This window comes from Fukomys damarensis, unplaced genomic scaffold (assembly GCF_012274545.1).
Source record: "Fukomys damarensis isolate Sample0158 unplaced genomic scaffold, DMR_v1.0_HiC HiC_scaffold_2, whole genome shotgun sequence".
Lineage (NCBI taxonomy): Eukaryota > Metazoa > Chordata > Mammalia > Rodentia > Bathyergidae > Fukomys > Fukomys damarensis.
In genome coordinates, this window is record NW_022900914.1 from 47834254 (window position 1) to 47852701 (window position 18448).

An 18448-nucleotide genomic window follows, 5' to 3' on the forward strand; every position below is an offset into this window, starting at 1 on the left:
TTTTTTTTTTTTTTTTTTTTTTTTGGTACTGGGGATTGAACTCGGGTCCTTGCGCTTGCAAGGCAGGCCACCAAACCACTGAGCTAAATCCCCGGCCCTTAAACTGCTATTATTTTAAAACAGAATGTTAGAACTATTAAATGTTTTATGCAACCCCCTTGGCAACTTCAAAGAAAAAAGAGACAAAGATAAAGTTTGAAAACATGCCACTGCAAATATTCGACAAACTACCAAAGAAGGTAGCAAAATTGGAAGAAATAAACAAGTTACAATATAGTCAGTAAATTCTAAAACAGCAAAATTAAGTACTTGTACATCAAAAATTATTCTATTTTTTTTAATTTTTATTTTTATTAGTACACGTTTGCAGTACATAATGTTTACCTTCACCATGGGTAGTTGGTACATGTACATAACAGATCTTAATTCTTTTTATGTTCCCCTCTCCCTCCCCTCCCTAAAGGTAAACAGATTAAATTCTCTAGCCAAAAGACACAAAGGGGCCAAATGGATTAAAAGAAAATTCCAAAAATATGACACCACAAAGAGTTACTTTAACCTAAGAATGTAAATGGAATGAAAATGTGGGGCTAGAAAAAGACATGTCATGAAAGTGATAACCAAACAAAACAGGAATAGTTATTTACATCAGACAAGAAAAGTCTCATATAAACAAGATGAATTTGAACTTGAACTAGAAAAAGCAGAATAAAGTCTAAAATGATAAGGAAATTATAAAGATAAAAATAAATTGAAATTAGATTAGGAAAATAAGAATAAAATGAAGAGTAGATTTTTCAATAAAGACAAACCCTTGGCTAGGGTAAAATTGTAGAGGGGAAAAAGGATTCAAATAAATAAAATTATTAATGAAAAAGGACACATTACTAATGATGCCAGAGAAATAAAAATAATTGTAAGAGCCTATGGTGAACATATATCCCTATAATGTTTGGATCCCAAAGGGGAGAAAAAGACAACAATAATTGAAAGCAAAAAAAAAAAAAAATCTCTTGGAAGTCACTTCACCAGGAAGATAAGGGGCTTATAACAATGGCTGCCAGCCCTTGTCTGAATCTAGAATGAGATTCAGTAATCAGACACAGAATCTGAAATTTGGAAGACAGCATCTTTCTCTCCACTCTGAACTGTGTGAAAGCTGCTCTGGGAATACATTGACAGCTGCCTACTACAGAACTAAGCAATGAAACTGATCAAAATTAACCACTAGGATCTAAGATTTCACCTGGAATTTGCAAGCCTTCAATAGATGCCAGAGTTCAAAAATGGTTATACTGGACAGATTCTGCCAGCATGATTGTTTTTTAAGGTGAGGAAACAGATTCCTGATGCTTCCTTCTTCATCTAAACACATTCTTAATCATAAGGCCCAGCAATTGCATCACTCAGTTAGGTATCCAAATGAGTTGAAAACTTACATCTACACACACACACACACACACACACACACACACACACACGAGAGAGAGAGAGAGAGAGAGAGAGAGACACACACACACACACAGAGAGAGAGAGAGAGAGAGAGAGAGAGAGAGAGAGACAGACAGATGTTTACAGCAGCTTTATTCATAATTGTCAAAATGTGGAAATAACCAAGACATCCTTCAGGTGGTGAATGGATAAATGCTGTTATATAGAATTTTACCTATTAAAAATAGGTTATCAAGGCTTCAAAACATATAAAGGAACTTTAAATGCACTTACTAAATAAAAAATGCCATGTGAAAAGGCTATATAGGGTATGACTCCAATTATATGAAAATTTGGACAAGGCAAAACTATGGATACAGTAAAGGATCAGTATTTTCTAGAGGGTAGAGGGGAGGGAAGGTTGAACAGGTAGAACACGGGAGAGTTTTCAGGAAGAAAAGTGAAAGTATTCTTTGTGGAAATATAATGGTATATACATATTATTATACATTTATCCAAACCCACAGAATGTATAGCACCAAGAATCAATCCTAATATAAAATATGGACTTGGAATGGTAAGAATATGTTATCATAGGTTCACTGATTATAACAAGTGTGCCTTAAGGCACACTGCTAATAGAGGAAGAGGCTACATATTAGGTAGGAAAGGGACTATAAAGGTACTTTCTATACTATATAAACAGTTTTGTTATGAACCTAAAACTGCTCTAAAAATCAAGGATGATGATGATGATGATGATGATGGTGGTGGTGGTGATAAAAGAGCAGAGGAAAGTGAAGGGTAACTACAACTTATTCTCAAAGTTTTGCCCCAGATAATCTGATTTAAACTGGTAATAAAATCTCATACCAAATGCCAAACCAGTACTCAATGGATTTATAAATTGTTTCTAATGTTCAAGTCTGCCAGCTTCTTTTGCTATGAAAGACAATCGAGAACTAGGATAAATAGACATAGCTTTTTATTTAAGGAATAAATCCTCTCTAAAGTAAGCAGTAGCAACAAGCCACAAGTATGAAGGGCCTTTCATGCTGCTGCTTAGTAAATAGGCCAATCATTCTCCATTTGGCCAAATCATGTACAGTTTGCTGAGAGGAAATGAGGGTACAGGCACCTGCAGTAATTGATGTGAATGACAGCACACATTTACCTGTCTTCACAAGAATAAATCTAGAAAAGTGGAGACACGATTTCTATGTCTTGCATAATATATATAAGAATAATCAGTAAAAATTTAGAGAAATTAGTAGGTTGAATCTCAAATAGGAAATTGAGGGCCAGGTATTTAGCTCAGTGGTTCTGCTGCCTGCCTCACAAGCACAAGGACCAGAGTTCCAGAGTTTGATCCCCAGTACCAAAAAAAAAAGGAAATTGGAAAACAATTTTGCTTCAAGATTTAAAGGAAGAAATGATACGGGTTCCTATTAGTTCATGGAGTCCAGGGGCACTGCGTACCTTTACTGAAATTAAGTGCTATTCTTCGCCTAAGGAAATATTATTCTAGATGAGGAATGAGATTACTTTAGCTACAATGACTAAATTTATATACAATGACATCTATATTATGTGATTAATTGTAGAGGAAGAAGGATTAAAGAAAGCTAAGACCATAATAAGTGGCAGGACAATGTCAAGGCACATGACATTGGATTTTCCCTTAATATTCCACGAAAAATAGCCAAGGATACCAAAGATGTCCTATGACTTAAACTAACAACCTTAGAATCCTAAAGATGAAAGGAGCATTTGTAATTACAGAGGACTTCAACAGATGAAAAGATAAGGCCAAAGAGGTTAAGTCAGTGAACCAGTTAAAATCTAATCCCTCTAATTCTGTCTATTACTTCAATATGTATCTCCTACCCTAGAATGTCTAAAATATATTCACTTTATGTGCTCCTTATACATATATGACATATTCTCTTCCATTTATTTATGGAACTGGGTGAGTTTAGAGAAATTAAGTGCTATTCTTAAAATACATTATATCTGAATAAAATTATAATTTTCCTCTGAAGTTCCTGAATGCTTCAGGATTTAGCATTTATAAAGGACAATTTCACAATAACTCTTTTTAAATTATGGTGAAAAGAGGCCTCTCCCAATTAGTAATCAGCAGGACTTCTGTGTATAATCTCTGGGAAAGTTCAAAATCTACCATGAAAGGAGTGGGCTTCCTGAGAGATGAGAAAGACTGGTGTTCTAAAGTAGTAACTTTATATCCTTGATATTTTTACTATGCTTTCAAGGACTTAATTTTATCCATATGCTGTTCAGTACTGATTATTCTGCTGTATGAATACATTTCTAAACCTATAGCTATATAAAATTTTACACTGAGAAGGGATTCCATAGAAAAGTTTCCAGAAAATACATTCTATAAAAAAGCACTAAGTAGAAATGCAAGCCCCTAGTAGATTTGGTATTTGTAGTACACACATTAAAATGAATAATGCTATTGCATCTATCTCAATATAGCTAAAGTATAATTTCAACATGAAATATTTTCAAAAGTTTTCTCATATTTTATACATTTTCCAAAACCTGGTATTCCTTTTACACTTACAGCACTTGTCACTTTTGACTAGCCACATTTCAAGGGCCCAACAGCTTCTTTTGGCTCGTACCTAAAGTACTGGGTAACATAGCTCCAGATGACATTGACTATAATGAAATCAAAAAAGGCACCAGTAGATTCAGTATCTAACAAGGGATTCCCTTCCAGTTTACACACAACACCTTCTCCTTATGTGTTCACATGGCGAAAGGGATAAGGGATCTCTCTCGATTCTCTTTTTGTGTGGACACTAATCATGTTTATGAGAGGGCCTCTTTCCTCATGTTCGAGTCTCTTCCAAATAACATCACTTTTAGGGTGAGGATTTCTACATATGAATTTTGTGTAGACACAAAGATTCACACCATAGCCCTTTTATCCGGTTTCCATTATGAAAACTTTCTCTTAGAATTTCAAATTTTTAAAATGTTGCCCTTTAAATAATGGCAGAGGTGTGATTTAAATATTCTTCAGTGTGTTTTTCAACAAATTTCTGTTGCCGCTCTACTAGTCCTTCACTTGTAATCTTGCCTAACTTCTTCTCTTCACACCATTTTTGCTTCCCTTTATCTAATACCCTTGTAAAAGTAGTTTTAAATCATTTATGAAAAACAGTACCTTTAAAAATGATGACAGTGAATTCCCTATGATGAATGTTGTCATTATGTATGCCTAAAGTGTTCCAATAAATATTTTTCTGTAATAAACAAAAAAGGACTGGAGATAAAAAATGATAGCTGATCAGCATATATATATTTCTGGGAAAATAGCTTTGCCTCAGTTTTCCTAGCCAATAATGACCATAACAATCCTGAGCCACAACTTCAAAATATTTCATAGGTGTTCAATATAAAAATGCTGATTGTTAATGGTTTAGATCTAAATGCCCCTAAAAGTCTCTGTTCAGGAGTGGAGCATTTGGCAGGTTAACTGAATCACAGGAGCACTATATTACTTAATAGATTACTCCAGCAGCCCCTAAACTGTTTGACACCAGAAGCAAGTTTCACGGAAGACAGTTTTTACATGGAATGAGGGAACAGGGATGGTTTGGGGACAATTCAAGCACTTTACATTTATAGTGCGCTTTATTTCTATTATTATTATATGGTAATATGTAATAAAATTATTATACAACTCAAAATAATGCAGCATCAGTGGGAGCCCTAATCTTGTTTTTCTGTAACTGGATGGTCCCATTTAGGGATAATGGGAGCCATCTGAAGTGTGTTACTTCTGTCCAGCCTACTCCATAGTCTCATTCTGGTTGCTGTCACTGGAGAAAATCCTGCTTCACAAAGATAGAACAATGGATATGGAAGCATATTGAAAATGGAAGCAGGGTTTTCAATGTTTTGGTGGTAATCTCAGAATATTCTGCTTTGATTTTAATCCAGAAGTATGTAGATATGAAGCTGTCTCAAAAACATTAAAATAAAACATTTTTAAGGCCACCATCATTTGAGATTTCAGGAAGTTTATCCTCTTTCAGTATGGACAAGGTCAATTCATTTGCCTTATTCACAAATGGATGAGGAGCCATTACTTCCTAGCTTGGACTGGCCCTCAGTGAATCCAGTGGGTCCCCAAATCTATCCTGTGGTAATGTCAAGGCACATGACATTGGATTTTCCCTTAATATTCCACGAAAAATAGCCAAGGATACCAAAGATGTCCTATGACTTAAACTAACAACCTTAGAATCCTAAAGATGAAAGGAGCATTTGTAATTACAGAGGACTTCAACAGATGAAAAGATAAGGCCAAAGAGGTTAAGTCAGTGAACCAGTTAAAATCTAATCCCTCTAATTCTGTCTATTACTTCAATATGTATCTCCTACCCTAGAATGTCTAAAATATATTCACTTTATGTGCTCCTTATACATATATGACATATTCTCTTCCATTTATTTATGGAACTGGGTGAGTTTAGAGAAATTAAGTGCTATTCTTAAAATACATTATATCTGAATAAAATTATAATTTTCCTCTGAAGTTCCTGAATGCTTCAGGATTTAGCATTTATAAAGGACAATTTCACAATAACTCTTTTTAAATTATGGTGAAAAGAGGCCTCTCCCAATTAGTAATCAGCAGGACTTCTGTGTATAATCTCTGGGAAAGTTCAAAATCTACCATGAAAGGAGTGGGCTTCCTGAGAGATGAGAAAGACTGGTGTTCTAAAGTAGTAACTTTATATCCTTGATATTTTTACTATGCTTTCAAGGACTTAATTTTATCCATATGCTGTTCAGTACTGATTATTCTGCTGTATGAATACATTTCTAAACCTATAGCTATATAAAATTTTACACTGAGAAGGGATTCCATAGAAAAGTTTCCAGAAAATACATTCTATAAAAAAGCACTAAGTAGAAATGCAAGCCCCTAGTAGATTTGGTATTTGTAGTACACACATTAAAATGAATAATGCTATTGCATCTATCTCAATATAGCTAAAGTATAATTTCAACATGAAATATTTTCAAAAGTTTTCTCATATTTTATACATTTTCCAAAACCTGGTATTCCTTTTACACTTACAGCACTTGTCACTTTTGACTAGCCACATTTCAAGGGCCCAACAGCTTCTTTTGGCTCGTACCTAAAGTACTGGGTAACATAGCTCCAGATGACATTGACTATAATGAAATCAAAAAAGGCACCAGTAGATTCAGTATCTAACAAGGGATTCCCTTCCAGTTTACACACAACACCTTCTCCTTATGTGTTCACATGGCGAAAGGGATAAGGGATCTCTCTCGATTCTCTTTTTGTGTGGACACTAATCATGTTTATGAGAGGGCCTCTTTCCTCATGTTCGAGTCTCTTCCAAATAACATCACTTTTAGGGTGAGGATTTCTACATATGAATTTTGTGTAGACACAAAGATTCACACCATAGCCCTTTTATCCGGTTTCCATTATGAAAACTTTCTCTTAGAATTTCAAATTTTTAAAATGTTGCCCTTTAAATAATGGCAGAGGTGTGATTTAAATATTCTTCAGTGTGTTTTTCAACAAATTTCTGTTGCCGCTCTACTAGTCCTTCACTTGTAATCTTGCCTAACTTCTTCTCTTCACACCATTTTTGCTTCCCTTTATCTAATACCCTTGTAAAAGTAGTTTTAAATCATTTATGAAAAACAGTACCTTTAAAAATGATGACAGTGAATTCCCTATGATGAATGTTGTCATTATGTATGCCTAAAGTGTTCCAATAAATATTTTTCTGTAATAAACAAAAAAGGACTGGAGATAAAAAATGATAGCTGATCAGCATATATATATTTCTGGGAAAATAGCTTTGCCTCAGTTTTCCTAGCCAATAATGACCATAACAATCCTGAGCCACAACTTCAAAATATTTCATAGGTGTTCAATATAAAAATGCTGATTGTTAATGGTTTAGATCTAAATGCCCCTAAAAGTCTCTGTTCAGGAGTGGAGCATTTGGCAGGTTAACTGAATCACAGGAGCACTATATTACTTAATAGATTACTCCAGCAGCCCCTAAACTGTTTGACACCAGAAGCAAGTTTCACGGAAGACAGTTTTTACATGGAATGAGGGAACAGGGATGGTTTGGGGACAATTCAAGCACTTTACATTTATAGTGCGCTTTATTTCTATTATTATTATATGGTAATATGTAATAAAATTATTATACAACTCAAAATAATGCAGCATCAGTGGGAGCCCTAATCTTGTTTTTCTGTAACTGGATGGTCCCATTTAGGGATAATGGGAGCCATCTGAAGTGTGTTACTTCTGTCCAGCCTACTCCATAGTCTCATTCTGGTTGCTGTCACTGGAGAAAATCCTGCTTCACAAAGATAGAACAATGGATATGGAAGCATATTGAAAATGGAAGCAGGGTTTTCAATGTTTTGGTGGTAATCTCAGAATATTCTGCTTTGATTTTAATCCAGAAGTATGTAGATATGAAGCTGTCTCAAAAACATTAAAATAAAACATTTTTAAGGCCACCATCATTTGAGATTTCAGGAAGTTTATCCTCTTTCAGTATGGACAAGGTCAATTCATTTGCCTTATTCACAAATGGATGAGGAGCCATTACTTCCTAGCTTGGACTGGCCCTCAGTGAATCCAGTGGGTCCCCAAATCTATCCTGTGGTTATTTCCCCAGTTCCAGAATGCCTATTCGAGATAGTTATATTTAGAAATTGGCAGAATCCCCATATCTGTTCCCTAATCTGTGACATTAAAGCTATTACAATGAGGCAGGCAAAATGAAAGCCATTAGATTTGCCTCTACCTGGAAAAATTGGAAACCAAAGACAATATTGCATCCCTAGCGGGTTTACAAAGATTACTGCTACCATCAAAGTCTTGAAAGACTCAAGAGATGGTTTCTACCACATCCCCCTTTAACTCTCCTATTATTTGGTCTGTGCAATATGGATGGATCTTGGAAGATTATGATAGATTACCATAATTTTAATCAAGTCATGACACCAATAGCAAATGCTATATCAATGTGATTTTTTTTTTCTTGAACAAATTAATACATCTCCTGCAACCTGGTATGCAGCTTCTGATTTGGTAAACACTTTTTCTCTATACATATCCATAGGCTCTGCAGAAGAAATCTGCTTTCGGCTGGCAAGACAAGCAATACACCTTTACTGTCCTATCTGTATCAACTTTAAAGACCTGTGTCAAAATTTAATTCACAGGAATATGATTGTCTCTCTCTTCCACAAAATATCACACTGGTCTATTACATTGATGACATTATGCTGGTTAGACCAAGCGAACAAGTGTTGAGCAACCACTGTGGACCTATTGGTAAAGCACTTGTATGTCAGAGGATAGGAAATGAATCCAACTAAAATTCAAAAGCCTTCTACCCAGTGAAATTTCTAGAAGTAGAGTGATGTGGGGCATACAGAGGTAGCCCTTCTAATGGGAGGCTAATCTGCTGAATCTAGCCCCTTCTACAACTAAGGAAGAAGTATAATTCCTAGTGGCCCTATGTGGATCTTGTAAGCAACACATTCTTCACATGGGTGGGTGTGTTACCATTTACCATGTGACTCAGAAGCGTGATAGTTTTAAGCCGGACCCAGAATAAGAGAAGGTTCTGAAATAGGTCAAAGTGTGCTCTGTCATGTGGACCATATGAACCAGAAGAAGCAATGGTACTTGAGGGGTCAACAATAGACAAGGAGTCTCTGGTAGCCCCTCATGGGTGAGTCGCAGCAGAGATCCTTAAGATTTTGGAGCAAGGCTCTCCCCTCATATTCAGCTAACTACTCTCCCATCGACAAACAGCCCCTGTCCCACTACTGGGCCATAGTGGAAAGTGAATGCTTGACCATGAAGTACCAGGTTACCATGCAAACTGCGCTGCCCATAGTAAAATGGGTACTCTCCAAAGCCACTGAGTCATAAAGTTGGACATGCACAGCCTTAGTCCATCTTCAAGTGGAGGTGGTTATATACATGACTGGACCCAAACAGGTCCTGAACATACAAGTAAATTACATGAAGATGTGGCCCAAATGCCTATGGTTTCTTTTTCTGCTATACTGTATTCTGTCCCACAGCATACACCTATGACCTCCTACGGAGCACTCTATGATCAGTTGACAGGCGAAGAAGAGACTATATCTCATTTCCAGAAGGTTTTGCATATAAGGCAAGTACCGCCCGAAAGTGAAGCTGCAGCACTACGGCCCCTTTCTAAGACACCCCTGCAGGATAGTGAGGAAGAGAACTCTTCACAGTGAACCAAACTTTAGGTTGTGCAGTAGTTGTACATTTAGCTTGGAAGAAAAAAAATGCTAGATGTGGGATTTGGGAGGAACATGACCAAAAATTTGATGACAAAGACATTTCAGGAAGAAATACGTGAATAGGCCTCTCCTTACGGAGGAAGGATGTGAAGATCCTCCTCCTTATGGAGGAAGGTGAATGCTCAGCAAAAGGTGATCTCAGTGGAATATTTTAATAATCAAATGGTTGGGATGGCCCATTCTGCAAATAGAAGACAACTACTGTCCTGAGTCACCCCATCACTGCACAATAGGCTCATGAGCAAAGTGTCCATCGTGACATAGATGGAGGTTATACACAGGCTAAACAACATGGACTTCCACTCACCAAGGCAGATATGGTTACAGCCACTGCTGAATGCCTGATGCCAGCAGCAGCAGCAGAGACCAACACTCATTCCCTGACATAGCACCATTCTCTAGGGATGCTCAGCCTGTAATGTGGTGGCAGGTTGATTATACTAGACCACTTCCATCATGGAAAAGGAAGAATTCTGTCCTTATGGAAATAGACACACTGCCTTTATGGGAATAGACATTTATGAATTTACCTTTCTTGTCAGTAACGCTTCTGCTAATACTAGCATGCATGGATTTACAGAATGCCCCATCCACCTTCATGGTATTCCACCCAGCACTGCTTCTGACCAAGGAATGTACTACATGGTCTAAGAAGTGCGACAACAGGCTTGTGCTCGTGGAAGTCACAGGTTTTACACCATACAGAAACAACTGGATTGCTAGAACAGTAAGGTGATGTTTTGAAGATGCTTCTACAGTGCCAGCTAGGTGGTGTTCTCTAGAAGGCTGTATATGCTCTTTTCTTCAGCCTGTACATGCTCTGAATCAGGGCCCGATATATGGTAATCTTTCTCCCATAGCTAAGACTCGCAGTTTCAGAAATCAAGGAGTGTAAATGGGAATTTTACCACTTACCATTAGCCATAATGACTACTATCAAATTTTGCCTCCTGTTCTTGCCACCTTATGCTCTGATGGCCTACAAGTGTTGGTTGCAGAGTGGGGAAGGCTTCTACCAGGAGGCAGAACAATTATACAGTGAAATGAAAGCTAATATTTCCCCCTGGCCATTTTGGGCTCCTCTTGCCTCTGAGTTAACAAGCTAAAAAGAAAGTAACACTATTGGCAAGGATCACTGATCCAGACTACCAAACTAGACTACTACTCTACAAAGGAGGTAAGGAAGAATATGTTTAGAGTTCAGGAGATCCCATAGGTAATCTACTATTTCTCTACTATTAAGAACAGTGGAAAGCTACAACAACCCAATCTAGTCAGAGTATCAAATGGCCCAGAACCTTCAGGAATCAAGGGATGCATTACTCACCAGGAAATAACTAAGACATGGTATAATGCTTTCTGAAGGCCAGGAGAATACAGAAGAGGTAGCAGAAGAAGATAATTATAAATACCAGCTATGACCATATAACTAGTTAAAAAAGTAAGGATAATTATATTTTTTTCATATAGTGTTAATATGCTTACTTATAACATATATACACATATATTAAGGAGATATGCTTGTTTTCTTTCTTTGCAACATAACTTTAATTGACTTAATATTGGTAGTTAGGTATTGCTAATTTTACAGTATAATATTGAAGTAATGGATTGTCAAGGGAAAAATAAGTATCACCCAAAATAAACTGTCTTCTATTCAGGAGAGGGTATTAGGGCATTTCCATTTGTTTACAGCATAGTTGCATCATGATAAGTGTAATTATTAACTTACAATTATATTTGGAGATTAAGTATGATTTAAGGAAATGTGTCTGGTTGTCAGGGTGACAAGGGGTGAATTGTCAGCTTGAACGAAATAGGAAATGTCTACAAGATTAGTAAGGTACAGATCTGATTGCATCTGTGGATGATTGTCATGTAGGCCAACAAACAAAGGGAAGAAGACCCACCTTGGACCCACACCCAATAGGCATATAGCCTAGATAGAATAAACAGGAAAAGGAAATGTCCCTGTTTTCAAAGAGCTCCAGTGTTTGCTGATGCCTTTGGACATGGATTTCTAATGTCTTCAGCTTTTTGATGCAGACTGCAGTGGTGACCTCCACTAAACTTCCAGGCCTTTGACCTTCAACAGACACTGCATCCTTCATCCATCACCTTCTGCAGCTTCTAGATCCACTAGCTCTTTACTGCTATGATCCTAATAGCCTACCTAATAACTACAGTTTCAATTAATTCTATTTTTCTTCAGAACACTAATACATAAGTACAGGTTCATGGAACACAAGGAAAGTGTCCTGATCTCAGTAGAATTTAAGCATTTCTATCTCAACATTCTGATTATTGGCAAGTTCCTTGCTTCTACCTAACTTTTGTTCTGGTCAGGGCAGGCATTTTTCTTTTTTCAGAGATCAATGCTCCTCTTGCTCCCCACATCAGGTAACTGGATCTCTGCTTGATCCTATGCCCAATCATTGCCTGAGACTCACATTTGTTCCTCAGGTCCTTCAGGTCCCGTCCTACTCTGTTGGTTCCTCTTTTTCTCAAGGAAGATCCTGATCCTGAACATCTGGGATCTTCATTGGTACAGTTATTTCAGCTGACATTCCTGGATTGCTAGGCCTCTTACACCTGACCCCTTTCCATAATGATCACAATCCTGTTGCCTTGTTCTTCTGATGCCATATTTAATTCAAAAACTGGATCTCATTCTACTACACGGGGCTCCTGAAGGCCGCAATATCTGCAGTAAAATGGATCACAACCTGCCATGTGTTAGGTTTGATAATAAACTATGATTCTCCTGAGCAATCAATACAGAGCCTCAATTTTATCAGAGACCTTTGCAGTAGGTTCGATGATCTGCTCAGTGCTATGGTGCATGCCAAGAAGAGCAATTTAGAGACAGAGTTAAAGAGGCAGAGATACTGGGAGCCAGAGTGACCAATGCTTATGTAAGTAAAGCTGAAGAAGCAAAGGCCCTGAGCACCCAGAGCTGTTGATTTTTATTGGTGACATCATAGTTAGGCTGAGGTAAAGGCACTACATGAGAGGATGTGTAGTCGTTATGGACATGTTACTTATGCAGGCGACACTTGTAAAGGAAGAGACAAAACATTCCTGAATTGGGAACAGGATAGACAAAATACAGATTGTGGTTAATAGTTAGCCTTGTCTTTTTAGTAAAGAAGGTTTTAACTTTGGGAACAGAATTTGGGTGTGAGTCACTCTGACCTCAGCACATAGGCTTTGGCCTGACTTGCTTCTATAAACAAGCCAGTTGCAGGAGAACATTTACAGCCTGCACTGCTTACAGTCTGCTTTGGGCATAATCACTCAGGTGACCCCCCACAACTCTAAAGACATTTGCCATGGCAAAAAGTAGCCCCTGAAGAGATTGTGATGGAATAAATTAGTGAATGAAGCTTGGCCCATCAGAAGATCTCTCTCTTGATCAATGAAGGAAGAAAGCACTGAATATTTTCTCATGCCCCAGAGCAACTCCTTTAGGAGAAAGATGGCCCTGAAGAAGGGCAGGGATTTGGTACTGCTCAGAGTCTGCAACTGTCAATTCTACGTGTCAGCATGACTAGATAGATGCCCAGATAACTGGTAAACATTATTCTTGGGTGTGACTTTATGGGTATTGCAGGAAGAGATTAGCATTTGATTTGTGTATTCTAAAGAAGACCCATCCTCACCACTATAGATCTAAGGAGGACAAAAAGCCAGGAAGGTTAAGCTTGCTCTATCTTCTTCTTTTATTAGAATATATTTCTGATACACGATGAATACATTCATCATGGGAATTGCTGCATATATGTATCAAACCTCAATCCTTTTACCTCCTTTCCTCTCCACTCCATATTCTCCCATCTCCAGATTCCCTTCCCATCTTTGCAGTCTATCTCGCTGTCTCCTTCCATCTTTATCTTACTCTAAATTATTATCTTACTCTAAATTATTTATACTTTGTTTCTCATATAAGAGAATCCATGTGTTATTTAAACTTTAGTGTCTGATTTATTTCACTTAGCATTATGATCTCCAGGTGCATTTGAGTCATTTTCCTACAAATGACACAAGTTTATTCTTCTTTATGGCAGAGTAATATTGTATATGTACATGTATATATAGAGAGATCATTTTCTTTATCTATTTCTCTGTTGATGGAAGTATACGCACTTTGAAAATGTAGCCATTATGAATTTTGCTGCTATAAACATGAGTATGCATGTATCACTGTAATATAGTGGCTTTTTAGCTCTTTTGGAAGATATCCAAAAGAGATATATGTAAGTCAAATGGAATTTCTACTTTGCTTTTTCAGCAATGTCCATACTGATTTCCATAGTGACCATACTAATTTACATTCCCATCAACAATATAGAGGGGTTCCTTTTTCCCCTAGAATTTCACCAGGACTTTTTGCTTTTTGGGGTTCTTGAAGATAGCCCTTCTTTCTGATGTAAGATGGACTCTTTGGTGTTGTAGTGATTTGCACTTCTCTAATGATCACAGAGGCTGAACATTTTTTCATGTACTTATTGACCATTTGTACTTCTTCCTTTGAGAAGTGTCTACTCATTTTAATCATCTAGCTTTTACTGTGCCTATTACTTTGGTGGCTCATATGTTTTTCAGTTCTTCACATATTTTGGATAATATCCTCTGTCTGAAGAATGACTAGGAAAAACTTCCCATCCTGTAAGTTGTTTGTTCTCTCTGTTGATTGCTTCTTTTGCTACGCAAAAAGTTTGTGATTTGATATGATCCCATTTGTTGATTACTAATGAGATTTCTTGTGCAACTGGAGTTCTATTCAGAAAGTCCTTGGTTCTGGCTATATCTTTGAGAATTTTACCTATTTTGTCTTCTAGAACAGCCAATATCTGTTTCAACATGTGGGTCTTGGATCTAGTTTGATTTGAATTTAGTACATGGTGAACAATATGAATCAAGAATTCATATTGCATGTGAATATCAACTTTTCACAACACCATTTGGTTACGGTTATCTTTCACCCACTGGAAACCAATGTTGAAGATAGGTGTCTGGGGTAGTTTCTTCATCCCCAGTTCTGTTCCATTGATCCTCTGTGTCCTCTTTTATGCCAGTACTATGTTGTTTTTATCACTGTAGATTTGTAATATTACTTGAAATGCAGGATTGGGATGTTCCTGTTTTACTCTCATTGCTCAGGACTGTTTTGGCCACCCTACATCTCTTTTGGTTCCATATAAACTTTAGGATTATTTTTTCTAGTTCGATGACAAATGCTATTGGTATTATGATTGAGACTATACTATTAATCTACATATCATTTTTGGTAATATGGCCATGTTATAATATTGGTTCTGCATATCCAGGATTAGGGGATGTCTCTTCTTTTTCTACTGTCCTCTTCAATCTCTTTTTCCAGCATACTACAGTTTTCATGATACAAGTTTTTCACATCCATGGTTAGGTTAATTCCTACATACTTAATTTTTTAAAAATTTCCATGAATTTGATTGATTTATTGAGTTCTTTCTTGGTGAGCTCAGTTTTTGGTATAAAGGAACTGTTGACTTTTGTGTGTTGATTTTGTATCCTGCTACTTTATACTGAATTAGATTATTGGCTCTAACAGTCTTCTTTTTTATATTTATATGTAGAGGATCATGTCATCAGTGAATCAGAATAATTTGACTTCTTCCTCTCCTATACACATTACTTTTATTTCTTTCTCTTGCCTGATTGTTGTGGTTAAATTTTCAAGTAGTACTATATTGAATAGGAGGAGTGAGACATCCTTGTCTTGTTGCTGATTTTAAAGGAAATGCTGGGAAATCCCCATTTAGTATGATATTGGCAGTGGATTGAACATAAATTGCTTTTATCAGTTTGAGATAAAGTTTTTCTGTACCTATTTTTATCAGGTTTTTCTTTATGGATGTTGAATATTGTCAAAGCATTTTCTGCTTCTATTGAGATGATCATGTGATTTTTGTCCTTGCTTCTATTTATGTGATGTTTTATGTTTATTGATTTATGTATTGTGAAATATGTTTTTCATCACTGGGATTAAGTCAACTGCTCCTGATGTATATGATCTTTTTAATGATTTGTTGTATTCTGTTTGACACTATGTTGCTCAGAATTTTTGAATCTATATTTATTAAGGAGATTGGCCTCTAGTTAGTTTCTTTCTTTCTTTCTTTTTGTAAAATTTTTATTTGGTTTTAGTATCAAGGAAATGTTAGCTTTTAGGAATGAGTTTGGCACTGTTCCTTCTCTTTCAGTTTTTTGGAAAAGTTTGAAGAGTTTTGCCATTAGATCTTTCCTGACATCCTGATAAAATGCTGTGATGAATTCAACGGTGCCTGTGCTTTTCTTAGTTGGCAGTTTTTACTATTATCTCTATTTCATTTCTATTCAAGGTTTTTATTTCTCATGATTCAGTTTTGGAAATCATATTGTGTAAGAGTTTCTCCATTTCTTCTAGCTTCTTCAATTTCTTAGAATATAAATTTCTGAAGCAGTTTCTTTTAATTCTCTGGATTTTGGTGGTATCAGCTGTGATTTAATTTCCATTTCTAACTAAACTGATATAGTGTCACTTTGTTTCCCTTTTTTGGGGGGTACTGGGGATCAAACTTGTTTCTTTCCTTTTTTAGGGGTATATTTGGCTAAGTGTTTATCAATCTTCTTTATCCTTGAAAAATCAACTCTTTGATTCATTTATCTTTATAATATTTTATATTCTCAATTTCATTAATTTTTGCTTTGATTTCTTTCCTACTGTTAGTTTCAGATTTGGATTGTTCTTATTTTTCTACAACCTTGAGATGAATCATTAGGTTATTTATTTTAGATCACTCTATTCTTTTAATGTGTGCATTCACAGCTATACACTAGCCTTTTGTGGCCTGAGATGGCCCTTGGGGCTGGTTCTCAGACTTTCCTCATTTCATGGCCCCCAAATGCCAGTCTCACCTCATGCTTTCCATGAAGAAACTCATACAACCCATGATCCCAATTTCAGTAGATAGAACAGCCTCATTGGACTTGCTCAAGGGAAAAAAGAACAATAAGAAGCAAATGAACATATTGATGAGTACAAAAAGAAATATACAGACTTAATGAACTAGTCAGTGAGAAGATATTGAAAGTAGAAAAGAAATATAACAAACTACACCAACCTTTTTTTAAAAAAAGATCAGATCAACAAGTATCTGCACTGCTTGAGGAGAATCATGGAGTCCTTGCATTATTTAACCAGAGTTGAAACGACAGAATTTGAAGATATAAATAGAGTTACAGAATTGACTTTTATTTTGATGAAAACTGTTACTTTGAAAATGACATTCTCTTCAAAAAAAATTCATCTGGATGAAAATTGGGATCCAACTTCAAAGTTCAGTAAAAACTGGAAATTTGGAAAGGATGTGATCAAGTTAAATGCAGAATAAAGCCAGCAGGAAGAGGCAGCATGAAGAACTGGAGGGCTTCTTTAGCTGGTTTATTGAGAATTCTGATGCAGGTGCAGATAAGGAAATGTCATCAAAGATAATATTTGGCAAAATCCATTGAAGTACTACTTGGTTCCTGATATGAATGGTGAGGAAGGGGAAGAAGGAGGAAGAAGAGGAGGAAAAGAGGAGGAAGAGAAGGAGGAGGAGGAGAAGGAAGAGAAGAAGAAGAAGGAGGAGGAAGAGGAGGAGGTGTGTAGACTGGTAAGAGGCAGAACTGCATGGAGGTAGACTACTTTTTAGACTATTTCTAGGGTAGTTTTCACCCTGGGCCCCCAATGTCAGAGTAGACGGGTAAGAGGCAGAGATGTTCAGGGGCCTGCAACCCCCACACAGCCCTGCCCCTTGCACCTGCCTGCATTCACATCACGGAACACAGGGGGTCATAAAGTCCATTGTTCTGAGCTCTAACCTTGATTTTGATTTAATTCACACAGTTCAAGGTAATTGATTAATATAACTACCACAATCTGTTACTTTTTAAGCTGTGCTTGATGCTTTAGTGTTGCTAATTATATCACTTGGGCTAAGATGTTGTGATTGATCTAATCAGTTGTCCTTCCTGGTATAATGAAAAAGAGCCAAGTCATTAGAGATTCAAAGCCTAAAGACAAGATAGAACAGGAAGATCAAAGTATTAACCCAAGTATCAAATGAAGGATATTACCAACAACAAATATAGAAATAAGACATTCAAACAAGGATCAAGCACAAACACAGACTTCCAGCTTATCAAAGGCAAATTCTTGGGGAAAGGAGGTGGAAAAATCTGATAATCAATCACCTGGACACCTTGAACTCAGAGCACAGGAAGTAACAAAACAGATGAATGAGGCTCTAGAAAAATTCAAAACAGATCATCCAGTGGAAGGTACAAAGTGGAGGTCCGGGACAGACACTTGGAGTTCCTGTTCTCACTCTGGCCTGGCTGGGGCCAATCAGTGAAGACTAGCTTGCCATGCGGGCGCCTGTGCAACACCCCCCCACACTGCTCTCAGGCCTTCTGATTGTGCCAGTCCTTGGATCCACTCTACAGAGGCACAGGTGGTCATAAAGGGCATTTTTCTGAGCTCAAGATTTTGAATATCTTCAAAGAAAGGGCAGAGGGAACCTGTAGTAGAACTTTGCGGAGTTCAACC

The 18448-nt window shown here is 36.9% G+C and overlaps 1 protein-coding gene and 1 pseudogene across 4 annotated transcripts in view; one reads left to right on the top strand and one right to left on the bottom strand.

The window, feature by feature from the left end:
- Nucleotides 1–18448, bottom strand: part of Exoc6b (exocyst complex component 6B) — a 564580-nt gene that overhangs the window by 149492 nt on the left and 396640 nt on the right. The gene's annotated exons all lie outside the window — the stretch shown is intronic.
- Nucleotides 9224–17540, top strand: LOC117285859 (annotated as a pseudogene).